Raw genomic sequence first — 16,457 nt, 5'->3', positions numbered from 1 at the left:
CCTCCTTGAACTGGCAGTGTTCCGACAACCTTTTTAAAGCAGCAATAAACATTGTCACTGATTCCCCCTCCTCTTGATTCCGTTTGTGAAATCTAAATCTCTCAGCAATAACCAGAGGTTTTGGTGAAAAATGTGCTCCAAGAATTTCCACTAGTTGCTTATATGTTTTAGTTCCTGGCTTATCTGGCTGCACGAGGCTGCGAAGTAAATTGAAAGTCTTCGGCCCGATTACACTCAAAAAGGTAGGCACGACCTTTTCATTTGCCACCGCATTTGCCAATACAAAATGGTCAAAACGTTCCGTATATGCGCTCCATTGCTCCGCATTTTCATCGAAATCACCGATGTTTCCTAATATAGTAGCCATCTCACGTTTCAAATTAAATTTTCTGTTTACTCACTGCACCCGTAACGTACGCAGATTCATCCGCTCCTCATTGCCACTTGTTCTGTCGGTACCTTTCTACCTAGACACAATTTAGGACTCAGAACTCAGAGATTCAAACATGAAGTGCTTTATTGGAAGGAAAGGAAGTTCTGGAAAGTTCTGAACAAAGAGAGCTAAAACTTAACAGAGAACACCCAACCATTTATCTCCTGTGACAGCGCCACCACAGGTGGGAGGAGAGCACACAATACATAGCAGGCTAGAGGCCCGCAGTTCACCTCTGATCTGTGGGCCGCCATCGCCCGAAACCTCAGGGTGGCCGTTCACCGCACCACGGCTTACCACCCCCAAGCCAACGGACTGTGCGAGCGTTTCCACAGGTCCACGAAGGCGTCCCTCCACACCAGCCTCGAGGACGAGGCTTGGATCGACCGCCTCCCGTGGGTGCTACTCGGCCTACGCTCCGCGGTCAAGGAAGACCTGCAAGCCTCGGCGGCGGAACTCGTGTACGGCCAGCCGCTGCGCGTACCCAGAGAGTTCCTGCTCACCGCCACGACCCCCTGGTCGGCTGAGCAGCAACACCGTGCTTTCGCCAACCGAGCACAACAGTTCGCTCCGGTACCCACCGGCCGGCACGGCGAACCAGCAACCCGCATACCACCTAGCCTGCACATGGCCAAATTTGTTATCGTGCGCCATGACGCCCACCGAGGACCTCAACGGCCCCCATACGACGGACCCTACAAGGTACTCCAGACGGGGAACAAGTTCTTCCTCCTCGAAGTGGGCGGCAGAACTGACAAGGTGTCGGTCGACCGGCTCAAGCTGGTGCACCTAGAGCCCGACGAACCCGTTCAAGTGGGCCAACCCCCACTGCGGGGCAGACCGCCTAAGAGCCCGACGCGTCCGACCGCCCCGCTCCCGACACCAACCGGCAAGAGCCGTTCCGGCCGTGCCATCAAGCCACCACGCCGGTTCGTACACTCCCTACTAGCGGATTCTGGGGGGAGCTGTGTGGCGCACTGAGCACAGAACGGACACAATCCGCTTTCCGGTCCGTAGACTATAAATCAGGCGTCATGCTTTTAAGAAGGATCACACCTTTAAGAAACTCGATCTGCAACATAGTTAAGCCCAGAGCGGGGGAGGAGCAGTCGAAGCTGTGCACTGATGAAAGACAGTTGTACATTGTTTAGTCTCTGACTCCATTTTGTGTTCAGCATGCAGCCTCAACAATTAAACCTTTTCTGTTGAACCTCTCCGAGTTCAGTATTTTTTGCTAGGAGTACGTAGACTCCTACAGGTCCGTAATGGACACCGATGCCCCGGTATCTACTAACATATCACACTGCCGGCCCCCTAACAGTGTTGGCACATAGATCCGGTTATCGCCTGCCTCCCTTTTTATGGGGGCCGTTGTAAGTCAGCGGCTTTCTCCTTGTTGTTTCATGAATTGTAAGAACCTTTGATATTCCTCGGGATTTAGCCTGGGCCCCTGGGATCCCTGTGAATCCCGTTTCGTCCAACAACTACTTGTGTTATGTCCCGTTTCGCCACAGTTATCGCAGCTTAGGAGGTTTTGTTTTGGTCCTCTACAATCCTTGGCCATGTGTCCCATTTTCCCACAGTTAAAACATACCCCCTTCTTTCTCTGTTGGGGCCTCGCTATCTGTGTGCCTGCTGCACTGACTCGCTCTTGTTTGATATGCTTTTCCTGTTTTTCTCCCTCTGTTACCGGGTCAGTAATAAAAACAGTCTGTGGGCTGATGGGGATAAAACAAAAGTTCCACATTCCTTACCACCCCCAGAGCTCAGGGATGGTGGAGCGAATGAATAGAACTTTGAAGGTGGCCTTAGCTAAGGCTATAAGGGATACCGGGAAATCATGGGTAGACGTGTTACCCATCATTCTGATGAAACAGCGAGCGACCCCGAATCGAACAACAGGATTATCCCCATATGAATTAATGACAGGCAGAGCTATGCAACTCCCAGAAGGAATAGTTACGGGGGGCACAGACGTAGGACCACTTAAAGATAGGCTCCGACGATACGTGATAGAGTTAAGCAAACAATTGAAAGATATGAGACAACAAACCCGGGACAGGCAAGCTGAAAAGGATAAAGATCTAGAGTTAATGGCATTCTCATATATTCCCCCAGCAGGGACGAAGGTAATGGTTAAAAACTTACCAGGGAAGCCCGGGTTTGCTCCGAAGTGGTCGGGCCCGTATGATATCGTAATTAGTGGAGATACGTGTGCTTGCGTCGATATGAGGGGCGTGGGACAGTGGAAGCACTGGACACAGTTGAAAATCTATGACCCTTCATCGACTTAAGAAAGGGCCACCCCTGAACGAATACTCTTCGTAGAAAGTGAGGAATGTCCGACCCGATGATACAAAAATTCAAACCCGAAATTGATAGTCTAGAATTAATAATGAAAATTGCAATTCGGGTTATGTGCGTTTTGTTTGTGATATTTGGCCTTGTCTGGATCCTCGAATGTTTGTGGCGCCGTGCACAAAGCATTGCGGGGGAGTCAAGGTCAAGTAACAATAATAATGAGAATAAGGAGGAAATTGATGAGATAATTGCCTAGATAATACGGAACCTCATTGTTACAGGGACTGATGTCGTTCTTTGTCATAATAATTGTGTTGTATTGTGCATTCCTGTTGTTGAAATGTTGCTGCGCCCAAGTGGCAAAGAATGCTGTTCCAGCCGCACCAGTCAGGCTGGTATATGGTAACATAGGGGATAGATCTTTGTTTATTTAGGAGCACAAACAGTTAGAAAGGAAAATGCTTAAGCGCAGGTAGCTATTAAAGGGGTATAGTAAGATAGAGTAGAGTAGGGATGGACCATTGGTTATGACATAAGGCACAAGAAGAAACAGATAAACAGATGAAGAAGGGAACGAGAACAAAAAGGAGAAGAACGTGTTCGCGACACGTCAGATGAAGGATGATGGATCAAAATGTACACTGACCAAAATGGTATAAATGAATTATCAACAATGTTATAAAAAGGAGAAGAACGTGTTCAAGACACGTCAGATGAAGGATGATGGATCAAAATGTACACTGACCAAAATGGTCTAAATGAATTATCAACAATGTTATAAAAAGGAGAAGAACCTCCTGCTGATGTTTACACTGTCACTACCCACAGTGACCAGAGGAAATCCTCCTACTGATGTTTACAGTATCCCTACCCACAGTGACCAGAGGAAATCCTCCTGCTGATGTTTACACTGTTACTCCACACATTGACCAGAGGAAATCCTCCTACTGATGTTTACAGTATCCCTACCCACAGTGACCAGAGGAAATCCTCCTGCTGATGTTTACACTGTCACTCCACACATTGACCAGAGGAAATCCTCCTGCTGATGTTTACACTGTCACTCCACACATTGACCAGAGGAAATCCTCCTGCTGATGTTTACAGTGTCACTACCCACAGTGACCAGAGGAAATCCTCCTGCTGATGTTTACACTGTCACTCCACACATTGACCAGAGGAAATCCTCCTGCTGATGTTTACAGTGTCACTACCCACAGTGACCAGAGGAAATCTTCCTGCTGATGTTTACAGTGTCACTACCCACAGTGACCAGAGGAAATCTTCCTGCTGATGTTTACACTGTCACTCCACACATTGACCAGAGGAAATCCTCCTGCTGATGTTTACAGTGTCACTACCCACAGTGACCAGAGGAAATCCTCCTGCTGATGTTTACAGTGTCACTACCCACAGTGACCAGAAGAAATCTTCCTGCTGATGTTTACAGTGTCACTATCCACAGTGACCAGAGGAAATCTTCCTGTTGATGTTTAGTCATTACAGTACATACAGTGCAGAGGACATCTTACTCCTGATGTTTATTGTCACTGCACAGAGCGACCAGAGGAAATTATCCACTTGATGTTTACACTGTCACTCCACACATTGACCAGAGGAAATCCTCCTGCTGATGTTTACACTGCGTTCTTTCTGATTGCTGTCATAATAATGTTCCTGACTCAACTGTTTCATGTTCAATTCTTGAGGCCAAATTTGGTTGAACACAATTCAATCGTGTTCTGAATCTCCTCTTCATCAAGAGTTCTGCTGGAGTTTGTCCAATTGTAGTGTGCGGAGTGGTTCTGTACTTCAGCAAGAAATTTGCCAAACGTTGCTTCTTGCTGAGTCCCGAACAACCCTGCAACACTTGCTTTTTGAGAGCTTCTTTCACTATTCTGACTGACCTTTCGGCTGCTCCGTTTGAAGCTGAATAATATGGTGGAACGAGAATGTGTTTGATACCGTTCCATTTCATGAATTCTTGGAATAGAGCAGAACGGAACTGAGGGCAATTGTCAGAAACAAGCTCTTCAGGTAAGCAATGACATGCAAAGATAGACCTCAACTCATCTATGGTATGTTCAGTTGTAGTATTTGAACCCGTGTGTTTCACTTCAATCCACTTTGAGTGACTATCTACAAGTACCAGGAAATAATCATTTGCTTTCTCACAGAAGTCTACATGTACTCTCTGAAAAGGTCTACTTGGCCATGACCATGTTTGTAGTGGCGTTTTGGGTGGCTTGTTTATACAATTTTGGCAAATGCTGCATTTGCTGACAAGTGATTCAAGAATACTGTCCAATCCAGGCTAGTAAACAAAGCTTCTTGCAATTGATTTCATACTGACGATCCCTGGATGTTCAGTATGAAGTTCGGCCAGAATTCTATCTCTCAAAGAAATAGGTACCACCACTCTGTTTCCTCACTTGCTACAACCTTGCTCACAAGACAATTCAGTTCAAAAGATATGGAATGGTTTCAATTCTGTGTCCATACACTGATCAGTCCATCCATTCAAGGTATTTTCATACACTCTTTTCAGTACTGAGTCCTTTTGAGTCTCATGTTTAATCTCGGTTGCATTCACGGGAACGTCTTTGTCAATTGCATCTTCACTCCCAACACACGAGTCCTCATGTAGCAACCTGGATAAGGTATCTGCGATTGCGTTTTGCTTTGAAGTGTGATATTCAATCGTGTAGTCATATTGTGACAACACCGCCCAATGCTGCATTCTTGATGCGGCCATTGCAGGGATGGCAGATTTGGGCCCCAATATTGCTAGGAGTGGTTGTGATCGGACATCAGGGTAAACTTTCTGCTGATCAGGAACTGTTGGAATTTATTGATTCCAAACACTATGACGAGTGCTTCCTTTTCAATTTGCCTGTAGTTTCTTTCGTTCTTTGTGAGGGTTTATGATGCGAACGCGACTGATTTCTCTTAGCCGTCATCCATTACGTGGCTTATTATAGCTCTCACGCCATACTGGAAGCATCACACGCTAACTTAAGCTCATGCTCTGTGTCATAGTGCACAAGTAGAGCATCGCAAGAGAGACTTCTCTTACAAGCATCGTAAGCTTCCTGTTTTCATCCACTTCCACTGGACATCCTTCTTGAGAAGCTCGTGCAATGGACCTAACATGGTCACTAACTCAGGTAAGAAACGTGCGTAGTACCAGACCATTCCAAGGAAAGATCTTAACTCAGACACGTTCTGTGGCTTTGGAGCATTGATGACAACATCAACCTTTTCCCTCACTGGCTGCAAGCCATTTGCATCAACTTTCAGACCAAGATACACAACCTCGGGCTGCACAAAAGCAAATTTGCTCCTTTTAAATTTGACATTGTGGGCATTCAATCTTTGAAGCACTATATCTAACAATTCTAGATTGTCTTCCTCACTGCTTGTTACGATCAGCACATCGCCTTGATTGCATAAGCAATTTGGAACTCCTTGCAAAATCTTATCCATCGTGGCCTGGAAGATTTTGGGGGAGGTCTTTACATTATACGGCAGCTTGGCGTATGAGTACAGTCCCCCTTGTGTGTGTTGATGGTGAGATACTATTGACTCTCTGTCAACATTCAGCTGAGTGTAAGCGTGCGACAGGTCAAGCTTGGAGAAAACCTTTCACCCAGAGAGTGCTGCATACAAATCTTGCGATGCAGGTAATGGGTACTGCTCATCGTCAACTGCTTGGTTGATAGTAACTTTGTAGTCACCGCACAAGCGTACAGTTTTGTCTGCTTTGGGCACTACCACAATCAAGGTAGCCCATTGACTTTTGTCAGTTTTTACTAGCACTCTGTTCTCTCTGAGCTTCGCTAGCTCTTCCTCCACCTGACTTTTCTTACAATAGACAGGCTTCACGTTGGTCTTGATGCAGATATGCGCATCATAACCAGTGATGCCCTCATAACTGTCTGTGAATATGCTTTCGTACTAGTTCAGCATTGTGTCGAATCGCTTCTTTGACTGAAGATGTTTTTCCAGTCTAGTTTTAACTTTCTCAACCAGTCTTTGCCCATGAGGGTTGGCCTGTTGTTGTAGCTCGCTACAATAATAGGCAGCTTTACTGACTGGCCATTACGTTGAACTATACATTTCATTTGTCCACATGTCTCTAGGATTTCTCCGGAGTAGGTTTTTAACTCTACGATACTCTTTGTAAGTGCAGCGAAGATTCACCAGACTGATACGTGGGATGACAGGAATGACGTATGAAGAGAGATCGAGTCGATTAGGCTTATATTCGCTAGAGTTTAGAAGAATGAGAGCGGATCGCATTGAAACTTATAAAATTCTAACAGGACTAGACAGACTAGATGCAGGAAGGATGTTCCCGATGGCGGGGGAGTCCAGAACCAGGGGTCACAGTCTAAGGATAAGGGGTAAGCCATTTAGGACAGAGATGAGGAGGAATTTCTTCACCCAGAGAGTGGTGAACCTGTGGAGTTCTCTACCACAGAAGGCAGTTGAGGCCAATTCATTAAATATATTCAAGAAGGAGTTAGATATATTTCTTAAGGCTAAAGGGATCAAGGGATATGGGGAGAAAGGAGGGACAGGGTACTGAATTTGGATGATCAGCCATGATCTCATTAAATGGCGGAACAGGCTCGAGGGGCCGAATGGCCTACTCCTGCTCCTATCTTCTATGTTTCTAATATTTCTATGACACACAGTGACCAGAGGAAAGCCTGCTGCTGGTTACAGTCACTTCACAGTGACCAGAGAAAATCTAGTCGCTGGTATTTACAATGTCACTGGAGAAAGCGACTGAAGGAAATCTTCCCCCAGCAGATTCACAGATAGTATGAAGCATGGCTGGGTTTTTATATTAGTGAAGGTGTCAGGTTCACTGATTGTAAGTAGCTGGTGTTGGGACTCAGTAAATCAAGACAGATGTGCATTTATAGAGCCACTTTCACCATCTCAAGACATCCCAAAGTGCTTCACAGCCAATGAAGTACAGTCACTGTTTTACTGTGGGAAACGGCAACCAGTTTGGCACAGCAAGATTCCCCATACAGTAATGAAATAATGACCAGATAATGTTTTAGTGTTGTTGGTTGAGGGATAAATATTGGCCAGGACACCGGGGAGAACTGCCCTGCTAGTCTTAGAATATTGCCCAGGGATCTTTTATATCCACCTGAGAGGGCAGACGGGGCCTCGGTTTAATGTTTCATCCGCAAGGCGGCACCTCCAACAGTGCAGCACTCCCTCAGTACTGCACTGGAGTCTCTGGAGTGGGACTTGAACCCTCAATTTTCCGATTCGGAGACATGACTGCTACCAGCTGAGCCGCAGTTGACACTGACTCAGTGGGTGAGATAGTTCCACCAGGCCTGTTTTTTAAATTGCCACTGAATTTAAGGTTTACCCAGTATTACACTGGCTGTTTTAAATTTTGTAATAGTTTTACAGTGTGAAGTAGAATTCCCACTCCCAGGCCAGTCTGATTGGCTAGGAAGTGTGATTGACATGTTAAGTGTAGGTTGGTTGTAAATATAGTGTAGCAGTTGATTGGCTGCTAGTGATGTCAGTCACAAAGAGTATACCCAGCGTTCCTGTAATTTTCTCCTCCTCCGTTCTGCGGCCTGTGCAGTATCTGACAGCATCTGCAAACAAAGTGAGAAGGGTGTAGACTGTGAGGGAAAGAACTGGGTTTGTACTGACTTTATACAGTAAAATACTCATTAATGTGCAGAGCAGTCTGATTATGCAAGTGAGGAAATTAGTAAAAATGCCCTTTGTGCTGTGTGAGAGGATCCAGCTGAGAGGCCTGTTTACTCCCTGCTTTGTGCTGAACTGTTTGGCTGGGACTGAGTGTTGGATATTGAATGTGTTTATTGGAAGCTGGGATTTGGACACAGCATTTCCCTCCTGATTTACAGGCTGAGTTTTTGTTGAGGGGTCATTGCTGAAAATGAGACGGTGAGGTGTGATTATCTGGGAGGTGCAGAGTGTCTGAGGATTCTTACAGATTTCCTGCCTGTGATGAGAATCCATTTTCAGTGAGAGACGTCTGTCTGTGAGGAGTCCTGCTGTACAGGGAAGTCTGATGCTGTCTAGTTTCTTGTAAATAAATTTGTGTAAGTACCAGGGCAAGCCTGATATAGTTGTAAGATTAAGATTGGTATTGGCTCCTTTAATTTTGCCATGGCACATGCAGGGTTAAAATGAGCTTCACTCCCAGGAAAACTATATTGAACCAAAAATATAAATGGCTGGTAATGCAGCAGGTCAGTCAGCATCTATCAAGCGAACAGCCATATTTTTTGTGTATGATTGGCAACGTTTGCAGAATTTTTTATTAACTTGTTACAAAGTTTGTCCAGGGGAGGGGCAGTTTGTTCAATGCTGTGTGAGTTGTTCAAATGTGTTTGATTGCTAGCCCTTTTTGAATGAGCAGTTATTTAAGCCCGGATTGTAACTCCCAGCAGGAGTCTTGCAGGCGGGGGGCTGAGGTGAACTGAAGTGAGGCCTGGGGATTCTTACAGATTTCCTGCCTGTGATGAGAATCCATTTTCAGTGAGAGACATCTCTCTGTGAGGAGTCCTGCTGTACAAGGGAGGCTGATGCAGTCTAGTTTCTTATAATCTAAAGAGTGTTTAAGAACCAGGGCAAGCCTGGGCCTAGTCTTCTGACATTGATTTTAGCTTGGGATTGGTCTCTTTACCAGTTAACACCAGCTTCACTCCAAGGAGACTGTGACAGCCTAGCTTGGTATGTTGAATAAACAGAAAAACTGGAAGCAGCTGTGGAAAGAACCAACATTTGATGTTTCAGTTTTTCATTTAAGATTTGCAGAATTTTACTTTTGATTAACTTGTTGGGGTAGAAATTTGACTTGGAAGGTAGTGCAAAACAGGCGGTATCGCCTGTTCTACCCCCCGCCCGATATTCAATTGCATTGACTGCAATTTCTACCCCAAGTTATGCCGTTGATTTTTTTTAACCCAAGGAATGTGTGTTTGGTTAGTAGCCTTTTTAAAAAATTGAGCAGCCAGTTACTTAAATTCTACTTGTTCCTTCTCTGAGCCTGTCTTTTTCTTCAAATCAGAGACTGTGCCAGTAGTCTTTGAAGAGAGTTTGAGCGACCTTAGAGCATTCGTCAGGCCAGATAGCTTCCATAAATAGTGAGAAAAATAAAAGGACCACTCTGTAAGGAAATTATTGATCTTTCATTTTAGCACAGGATAAGGGAACTATTCATTATTTTTACTATACAATTGATATAGTTTACTTATTCTGTTACTGTTTAATAAATTTACTTAGCAGTTAAAACCTGAAACCAAGTCCAGTGTACTGTTATTCTGCCAACATAACAATGAAGAGTAGGAAGGTTCTGTGAAGGCACAGGATAGGACTAGACGCTAAAATAATCTGACAAATGTTCTGTTCATTAATACAAAGGCAAAATACTGTGGATACTGGAAATCTGAAATAAAAGCAGAAAATGTTGGAAATACTCAGCAGGTCAGGCAACACCTGTGGAGAGAGAAACAGTGTTAACGTTTCAGGTCAATGACCTGACAAATTGTCATCGAGCTGAAACGTTAAATCTCGCTCCCCCCCCCACCCCCCCCCCCACACCCCACCCCCCCCCCACCCCACCCCCCCCCCCCACACCCCACCCCCCCCCCACCACACCACCCCCCCACCCCCCCCCCACCACACCACCCACACCACCCACCCACACCACCCCACACCACCCCACCCCCACATGGGTGGACTTCCTCTGAAAGGTGCTAACTGCTCCAGGAGTGCACAATAAGTATGTAATGAAGGTGCACCATGGAAATAGGGACTGGTTCTCAGTGTAGTTACACTGATAGATGGAAGTACAATTCCAATACTATTTTGCTGCTAAAACCATCTCTGAGCAAAATCTAGCCCAAGGTGTTTCAAAATCTACAATAAGTTATATGTACCTGAATGCTCGAAGCATTAGAAATAACAGGGTAGAACTAGAGGTTGTTATGGCAGTTGGGAACTACAATGTTGCAGGAATATCAGAAACATGGCTAAACCCAAGGATGGAAATGAGTATAACATTCAGGGAGGCTTCAAACAATCAAATAGAAAACTGGGAAAACACAAGCGCTCTAGACTCAGAGTTCGTAAATGTACTGCAGAGCTGCGTTGTTACCCTGGCTGTCGAGGAAGCCACAAGAGGCAGAGTTCATCTTAACTTGGTACTTGGAAATAACCCAGATACCATACAGGAAATGGAAGTCATAGTGCTTTGGAGGACAGCGATCACAGAATAATCAAGTTTAACATGATTTGAGATTCATTGATACCAAAAACTGAGAGCCAAGCATGTAACTTTAAACGGGTTAAATTCTTGGAAAGGAGGGAACAACTAAAGCAAATGGAGTGGAAGAGAATGTCCAGCAGCACTTAAGTTGAGGACAAGTATCACATTTGTAAAGGAATAAAGACGGGCATGCAGTATAAATACTTGGTTTAGACCAAACAAATGGGATCTTAAATGGATTAATAAACAAATTAAAAGTGAAATAAGGAAAAAAATTGATTTATACAAATCCAACAGGGATAAGAGAAAGGGGAGGGGAGTTCCCCTGGGATGAATATAGAAACATGAGAAACAAACTAAAATGATGATCAGAGGAACAGAGATCTAGAAAAAGGCACAGCTGCAGAGGAAAATATAACAGTAAAATATTCTTTGCCTTCTTACTGTTGTAGAGTTGAGTCAAAAAGAGTTTAGAGGTGCCATCTTTTGGATAAGACGTTAAATCCAGTCAGTAGTGGGAACTACAATGTTGCAGGAATATCAGAAACATGGCTAAACCCAGAGGATGGAAATGAGTATAACATTCAGGGAGGCTTCAAACAATCAAATAGAAAACGCAAGTGGAAGTAAAACAAGATTCCATGGCACTATTTGAAGAGGAGCAGGGGAGTTTTCCCTGGTGGTCTGGCCAATATTTATCCCTCAATCAACATCTAAAAACAGATAATCTGGTCATTATCACATTGCTGTTCGTGGGAGCTTGTTGTGTGCAAATTGGCTGCCGCATTTCCGACATTACAACAGTGACTACATTGTAGTTCATTGGCTGTGAAGCGCTTTGAGACATACTGAGGTCGTGAAAGGTGCTATATAAATGCAAGTTCGTTCTTTTAAACTAATAAATACCCAGTGATAGATGCTATTTATCTTATAGATAGAAACAAAAGAGGAGTTTTGTGAGGCATTGACAATGATTATGATGGAATTACTGAAAACTGGAGAGATACCAGTAGATTGGAAACAGGCTAAGGGTGATGCCCTTATTCAATAATGTGATTAAATCAGTCACAATCAACTACAGACCTATTAGTCTTACTTCAATTCCATGTAAAAGAATGGAATCAATGATCAGGATTAAACTTGATCATTATACCTATCATAATAGTCTTGTCAACAGCAGCCAGCATAGCTTCAGAAGGGGAAAGTTCCAGCCTGAGCTACCTCCTGGACTCCTTTGATAAAGTGACAACCCAAGTGTATTATGGAAAATGCAATGGCATAGGCACCTTGTGGGTGATGTGACTCAGGAGACCCGATATGGCTAAAGAAGACACTATCATTCAATGACTTCATTCTAAGCCATAGAGTGTTCCTGGGAACAGCAAACTATTACTGGAGCTTCATTCTAAATTGTAGCCATATAGCTGCACCCTAAACAAATCTAGCCTGAAAACATGTCCAAACCAGATGATCTGGTTAGTAAGCTGCGAGGATGGCTTTAATAGGCTCTGTGCAGATCTTGCCCCAGCCAGTGCTGATTGCTCTCGAGAGTTCATCACCCACACTGAAATGTTTGACGAGCGTAGGCCATGCTGAGTCAGTGAATAATCAAGAGCAGGAGCATCCTGTTGTTCAACTGAGCCATAAGCTGTTACCATGTAAATTGTGATACCTAGTGATTGGGAAGGAATGTATTGGTGTGGTGTGGGCATTGCAGAGATTGCAGCTGTATCTTTGCATGCATTTCTCAGTACAGTATATTCAGATCACAGTCCACTAATTGGTTAAATGGATCTTTGTTAAATTTGGCAAGGGACAAATCCGCTGGTTTGTTATGATGAAGCATTGCATTGCAGGTGACTGACTAGCACAGTGATCATCACAAAACTCCAGCAAATGGGAATACAATAGTGAGGCATGACTTGACAAAAGCCTTCCCAAGAACCTCGTCAAAAGGGGAGAAATAATGTGACAAAATCCATGATATTGTTATTCTATAGGGATAAGTAGAGACAGAATTAGCTGTGTATGGAAATGTATCAATATTAATTTAAAGGCAATGGGGGTTAAATTGGATATCCCCCAAAAATGGACACGGGGATCGTGATGCGCGATTAACCTGCGCTTGTTCAGTGTAATGTAGGCAGCATGCCAACTTTGTGCCGTCTGCTCATTATAGTGATTTCTGGGTGCAGCCAGTGCTAACCCACTGTTCATTGGCTGCACACATAAGCAGGGAGCACAATAACATTAATAACTTGCACTACTTAAAGCTGGCCTGCACTAATTAAAGCTAGCCTGCAACACTTAATGGGGAGGTGCATTGTGGCTGGAGCAGATGCTGGAAGTGGTTCTGCAAATGAATCTGACCTGGGAAAGAGTGAAGAATGGCTGACCATTGAAGAGAGCGGGCACCCAGGTTTTTGGACGCTGCATTGGAGGTCTTGGTGGTGGAGGAGGTGGAAAGGAGGAGAGATGTCCCATATTCTAAGGGGGGCAGGAGACCCTCCAGAGACATGATGAGAAGGCAGTGGGAACAGATAGCCGCAGAGGTCAATGCCAGGAGTTTAGATCCAAGGACCTGGATGGAGTGCCTCGAAGTTCAGTGACCTCACTCGAGTGGTCAAGGTCAATAAATGCATTTTAAAATGCCGTATCCTACCAACTGCACCACGAGCCTCAGCCACTGCTCAATTCACCACACCCCCATCACTCACCTACCAACAATCTCTATCAATGAGGACTTGTACCTAACATTCATAGTAGTCACACCCACATCTCACAGCTTGCACAAACTGCCAGCTATTCAACCATGACAGCCTCATCACCCAAACAGATTGCATGACACTCACTGACACACTTCCCCTCTCTTGCAGGAGAAGGTGGCACACAACCAGAGGCAGTAGGAACTAACTGGAGGAGGAGAGGCATGCCTGCATGTTCTAACCCGCATGGAGGTGCTGACCATTATGGGAGGGGCCATTTCTGAGGCCTTGGCCACCGATGGGGCTGAATCCATTGAAAATGACGGTATCCTCATACCTAATCCTCCTTCTCGCATCCCACTTCCCCCCTCAGCCCACAATCCCTTCTGACTTACAAGCTACAGAGGGTGTAAGCATGCACTTCTTTCTCCTCTCCCTCACCACAACCCATCCCTTGTCCCTTTTTCATGTCAGATACCCAAGAACTGCAACCTGCCCAGGCACTGGTGGAAAGCAGAAAGACAATGATGATGAAGACACACTGTCATTTAATTTCACATTCGCAGCCACCAGCTCAGATACTGACACTGCGCGTATCTTTAGAGAATAGCATAGAGGCAGGATCTGCACGTGGTGAGACACTGGGCACAAGTGTGCTGCAGCAAGGGCTGGGGCAAGGATAGCGCAGGGGCCAGCTCGCCAGAAGGTGAGATCGCACACGACTGCAGAGGACTCAAATGATGACTTCCATGGGCCAGGCTACAGAAAAAGGCTGATGGGGGTACACACCAAAATGCTTGGTGCACTGGAAAGCCTGCGTTCAATGTCAAGGAGCATAGAGGAGTCCAGCACCAACTTGGCGAAGGGCTTTGCGCACAGCTTGGAGACCATGCTTTCCAACATGGAACGGGTGGCCATCTGTGGAGCCAACTATTATGCAGCATCTGATGGCTGATGTCTCAGCTTCCATTGCAGCACAAGCAGCATCCACCCAATGTCGAGTACTGCAGTGGAAGCTCAGACTGCTGTCATGCAACCTCAGCTTGCTGCCATGGAAGTTTAGACTGCTGCCATCATGGCTCTGGGTACCAGTGTGCAAAGGGGCTTCCAGGGTGTGTCAGCACTCCTGCAATCTGCTCTCCAACAGATCTGCTCCCTAATGACCCTCTGCGGATATGGCCTCCTGCTGACAGCCCTTCTTCCCCCTCCTCCTCCCTCTTCTAGCAGCTTTTCCTGCTCTGCGTGGCCTCTGCTCATTCTCCCAGTCATGCTCAATGCCAAGAGGAAGCCCTACTCGGCCACCCATGTCTGGAAGCAACTGGTCTGTGCACAAGCCTTTAAGTCACCAAAAAAGTACTTCAGCACCAGCCAGACCACTTCCTGTAGATGACTGAAACTTTTAACAAGTATGCAAAAGCACCAAAACGCGTAGAATTGCAGCAGCAGCCAAAAGAAATCATGCGGCAACTAACCTGTAAGTAGTTGATGAACCCTTTAAATATCGCTGATGCGGGGGTCCTTAACGCCATTGACCACTTGTTCAACTGTGGGAGGTTAAGAGTTCCAAAATGGCAGCACTGGCGTCAAATCAGCGATGCACGCTGATTGACGTAATGATCAGCCTGCTCTGCACACCTTCGGCGGATGTTGGGCGCGCGTGCGCTAACCCCTTTACCAATATGGCATTTTGCGTCAGAAGGGTGTGCGTGCGTCGCAGACACCATTTTGGAACCATAAAGGGCCTCGTAGCACTCAAAAAAAGGATGCTACTGAGCCCAATTTCGCCCCCAGAGGGTGGTAAGAGCTAAGGTGGCCTGCAGCGTATCTAGTTTCCACGAGATGGTATTTGTCTTTAAACTATAAATAGTTTTATTATGATAACTGAGACAGGAAGACATCCCTTAGAAGGTGTGAAGTGTGACAAAAAATAAGCTTTTTGACTCGAGTTTTAGGTTGGTACAGGTGCACTATCCCTTATCCGAAACCCTTGGGGCCAGCCAGATGTGTTTCAGAATTCGGAATTTTTCGGATTTCAGAACGGATAATAATGCTTATAAATGGACAAGAGGTAGCCGCCGGGTTTACCCTACAGCTACACCACTAGTGATGGATGCAAACCTGGCTAGGTAACCAGATTACTATAAAGAAATAGTTAACAGCAATGTTTCCTCAAAGTTGCACACGGCCACGCAGTAACCTGCAAACCCCCGTGCAAGCTGCTCAAACTTCTACACTGGAAATACCGAGAGACGCTCCACAAAAAAACTTTCGGTTTTCAGAGCTTTGCGAATTTCGGAATTGCGGATAAGGGATAGTTGACCTGTACTGGTTTTCATTCAGTCATAGTACATCAGGAGTTAAAAACCAGAATTATGCACCACCTTAACGCAGTACAGGAAACTTTGGTTTATCCGGAGGTTGTATGTCCGGAAACCTCGATCTAACGGCAGAAATCAGCAGCCGTTTTGTTAGGTTATTTTTCTTCCCCTAGCATTTTTCTTCCCCTGGCATTTTTTTAAACAGTCAGGCTCTGGAAAGCGTCTCTGTAGCTTAGCAACAGCTACAGAGAGGCTTCCAAGGTACGGGCCGACTGTTTACAAGCTGTTGCTAAGCAACAGTGTTTGTTGTCAGATACGGCGATGAAAACCTCCGTATCCTTCAACATTAGCGCTGGTCTATCCGGAAGTTTTGATAGATCGGCAGCAGCTCGGTCCCGTCGGTGCCGGATATCGCG

At 45.4% G+C, this 16,457-nt stretch overlaps 1 protein-coding gene across 1 annotated transcript in view; it reads left to right on the top strand.

The window, feature by feature from the left end:
- Positions 1–8,166: 8,166 nt before the first annotated feature.
- Positions 8,167–16,457, top strand: part of LOC147095548 (uncharacterized) — a 65,897-nt gene continuing 57,606 nt past the window's right edge. The window contains exon 1 of the mRNA XM_085974670.1: positions 8,167–8,384. The gene's annotated coding sequence lies outside the window, so the exon portion shown is untranslated. The remainder of the gene's footprint in view (positions 8,385–16,457) is intronic.

This window comes from Somniosus microcephalus, unplaced genomic scaffold (assembly GCF_052327205.1).
Source record: "Somniosus microcephalus isolate GS21.2 unplaced genomic scaffold, FLI_Smic_1.0 unresolved_chr1, whole genome shotgun sequence".
NCBI classification, from domain to species: Eukaryota; Metazoa; Chordata; class Chondrichthyes; order Squaliformes; family Somniosidae; genus Somniosus; species Somniosus microcephalus.
Note: the sequence above shows the minus strand (reverse complement) of the source record. Positions and strands in the feature narration are given on the sequence as shown.